We start from the raw sequence: 4,024 nt of genomic DNA on the forward strand, positions 1-4,024 counted from the left end.
TGGTGGGCAGGAGACCTCTGCATTTGCTTGGAGTCCCTAGGGACTGGGAAATAAAGTGCTTTAAGCCTACAAGAGGCTGTGTGCTCAGGTAGTGCCTGTGAATGCAGAACTGCGGTATGCTCCAGAAGCTGCTGGTGTCCTTCTCTGTCCCCAGAGGATGGCATTCCCGTTAAATTCAGCTGCCTGCATGCGCTTATGATTACCTGACCACCTAACTGCACAGTTTGGTGGTGAAAGCTGCCAATGGTCAGAATAAAGAGTCCTACGGTCTGTGTTTTCCAGCCTTGCTGTGGCTGAGCATACATGGGTCTGTTCTGCACCTCCCAGCCCACCCTCCCTTTCTCCCCATCTCCAGCAGAGCCCCCCAGCCTCCTGGGCAGAGCTTGTGCCTCTCGCACCTGAACAAAGCTCAGCATGGGACACCTGCCCCACATGAAGTCACAAAGGTTTTAAAATCAAGGTCCTTGGTTTGTGTGCATCCCTCAGTTGTGTATGTCCCATCCTACCACTGAGCATCTTCCCATCATGCGATATTGGACCAAAGGCCAAACCATTGCTCAGGGCGGCTGCAAGAGGCTGAGCCCTGGAGAGCCGGGAGCTTGGTGCCAACTCTGCCCAGGGTGGCTCTGCCCTCTCTCCTGTTGTTTCTGCCACAAGAAGTGGTGACTCAAGGTCCGTCTCTTCCTACATGAGCAGCAAGGCAAACCCTGCTGGTGCCAACATACGATCCCCTGCATCAGTCCGTTCAAACACCGTAACAACAGCAAACCCCTTCCAGGAGTAAACCCACCGCAATCCCAACCAGCCTCTTTTTATCTGTCTTTATTTCTGGTTCAGCTCGAGCTGTCACAGGAAGGGGTCGGGCAGATTCGCCCCCACACATGCGGAGTTTGCGATTCTGCTGTCATTGCTCTGTGACAGTGTGAGGTTTGCTGGAGGGGAAGTGGGGGAACCCATGGTGGTCCCTGCAGCTCTCTGTGCATCATGCTGGGTGCAGGGTGAGCTCAGCTTCAGCAGCTTGTACAAAACATCACGGGATTTCCACAGACCTGAGCTCTAAGGCTCCTTACTCCAGCTCAGGAGCTGATTTTACCATTGTGGAAATCACCTGAATGTATGCCAATATCATTGGGAGAACAATTTAGTTTCATGGTATAAAATTCCAATTTGCTGCTAGGATGCAATGGCTCATCCTCTTCCCCAAAAGTGCCAGCAGCATCTGATACACACTGGCAATGTTTTTTTTTCCTGCCAGCTAGAAAATTCTGGTAAGGAGAGACCGATCAGGACGTTTTCTATCATTGTGCTCCTGTGTTGAGAGCAGACACAGAAGGCATTTGCTGATGTTTTCCAATCTCTGGGCTGCAGGATTCCCAGCAAAGAGGTTCCCTGGGGAAAGCGGTGGGAAGAAAGCTCGTGGGCCTCAGGCAGGGACCACGAGAGCTTCTACCCTCAGGACTTGCAGGGCTGCTCTGGGATGGGGTGGTTGTTCCTGGGAAGCGAGGCTCTTGCTTGGGGGGCTGCTGTTACATCTGCCTTTACATCTGCAAATGCACAAGCATTGGAGAAAAGAGAGGGATTCAGGATTAGCCAAAGGGAAAGATTATTGCTGAAGGGACAAGACTGGGGTGTGAAGTGTCAATGTGCTCGGAAAACCTCCTGATGGGAACTGTAAGCACCATTAGGGAATAGTGAGGGAGTCAGGGCAGCTTTACGACTTTGTGGCAGAGCCCACCTTCACAGTATCACAGTATGTTCGGGATTGGAAGGGACCTCAAAAGATCATCTAGTCCAATCCCCCTGCTGGAGCAGGAACGCCTAAGTGAGGTTGCACAGGAACATGTCCAGGTGGGTCTTGAATGTCTCCAGAGAAGGAGACTCCACAACCCCCCTGGGCAGCCTGTTCCAGTGCTCTGTCACCCTTACTGAGAAGAAGTTTCTTCTCAAATTTAAGTGGAAATTTGTCCCCACCTTGCTGCAAGGAGGGGACAAAGCTCCATGGTTTCCAAGCCGTGACCTGGATGCCACCAGTGCCTCCACATCGCCCACATTCCCCAGCCGGACCTGTGCTCTGCTGAGCTGTGTGATCCTCACACACTGTCCTGGACCAGCCTTCCCTGGGGTGCTGCAGAGCCCACAGCTGGGGATGCTCCACGAGAGAGGTGCAGACCCTCTGCTAGTGCCAGCTGGGGCAGCTGCCCTGACTACAATAAACACCCAGCAATTAACTGCAGAAAAGGAGCTTAATTCCTTTGCTCAAAGGAGGAGTTTGATTCCCATCACTAATACACCTGAGCACCTGCCCAGCTCTTCCCATCTGGTGCCTCTGCAAAGTCCTGGCTCCAGTTGCAGGCCAGATGACTTCTCCTTCATGAGCACTTAATTAAAGCATTAGCAAAGGGAGGCAACCGTTCTCCCCTCCTCCTCCCCCCATTAAAGAACCAGCTGTGTTTTTAAGAGGGCAGTTTATAGGGCTGTCCTAAGCCTGCAGTTCCTTTTCCTCCTCCGCACACAGCACGTGGGAGCAGCAGAAAGGGGATAACTCAGCTCTACCCTGCGGTTCTCCTGGGACAGCCCTGAGCTCCTGGCAGAGGTAGGAGACCATGGGCACAACCTGACCGCGGTGGCAGCCACCCGGGAATGTGCTTGTGCCTGAGTGCAGCTCTGGGCACGTTTGCACAACAACAACAACAACCGCGAGTGACTCAGCTAAACCAGTGAAACTGGTATTAGTGGGGCAGATCTTTCCACGGCTCGCGTCTGCTGTTCCAACATTATTTTGTTTGGACGGGGAGCTCTAAGAGCAGAGCGGCAGCGCTGGGAGGTGCAGGAGCAGCCCTGAGGCAGGGCTGAGGAGCCAGGAAACGCTCTGCGGAAGCGGGACCAGCTGCTCTCGGGCACGTTGCATGAGTGATCTGCAAAGTCATAGCGGCTTGTGTGTTTTAAATGGGCCAGGAAGGGGCTGGGGCAGACTGGCAGCAAGGACAGAAATCTTACTGCCGCCTGGGCTGTGCGGTGATGCGTTTTGGGGTTTAGCAGAGTGCCTGAAATAACATATGTTGCTCCAGGGAGACGTAGCTCTGGGGAAATAGTGCTTCAGGGGGTTATATCCACACACTCCTCTGATTACCCCCCAGTCTGTCCTGCCTTTTAAAGGCTGCTATTTGCTCATCCTCTCTGTCAGGAGCTGGGACTCAGCCCTGACATTTAAAGGTAAAACCCAGCGAGGGAAGATAAAGCAGGAAAGAAAACAAACTTCTGCAATTTCCACCTGTTATGGTTACAGCTCTGAGGAGACTGTGGTGGCTGGGTGACAGGGAGGGAGGGAGGGGGACCCAGTGGGTCTCCCCTGCAGGCTGGGCAGCAGCAGCAGGTGCCCCCTAACCTGTGAGTCCCAACAAGCCCTGGCCCCTCTGTCCCATATCATTGGGGCTGAGATGTCCGATGTCCCTGTCCCTTCCATCCCTTTGTCATTGGAGCTGAGACGCGTGATGTCCCCATCCCTTCCATCTCATGTCATTGGGGCTGAGGTGTGCGATGTCCCCATCCCTTCCATTCCCAGCATCATTGGGGCTGAGATGTGCACTGTTCCCGTCCCCAGTGAGCTGCACACTTACTGTGGGGGTGGCTGGGGGTTGCTGCCTGTGCTGGGCAGGGTGGTGGCTCCTGGTGCTCCTGCCTGCACAGGGTCCACATCTTCCTGGCCACATAGCGACAGGCTGGTGGGAAAGGGGAGACCTGTCTGCTCGCTGCAATGGTGCAAAACACCGCCTACCCCGGAAATCCCTCCCCAGCGAGTCCAGAGCTGGGGGTCCTGGTGCAGGAAACAATCGCCTTGCCAACATAACAGGCCCAGGGAGGATCTCTCAGCAAAGCATGTTTTATTAACAGTTTTGCAAGACCGGGTGTTCTACCTAAAGGTGGGCACACCTAATAGGGCAAAAAGCCCCTGCTTATATCCCCCCAAATCCCGGCTGCAATTTCCCTCCCCTACTCCCCACTGGTTGGTACTTCAGGGTTTACA

This window comes from Nesoenas mayeri, assembly GCF_963082525.1.
Source record: "Nesoenas mayeri genome assembly, chromosome: 18".
NCBI lineage: Eukaryota > Metazoa > Chordata > Aves > Columbiformes > Columbidae > Nesoenas > Nesoenas mayeri.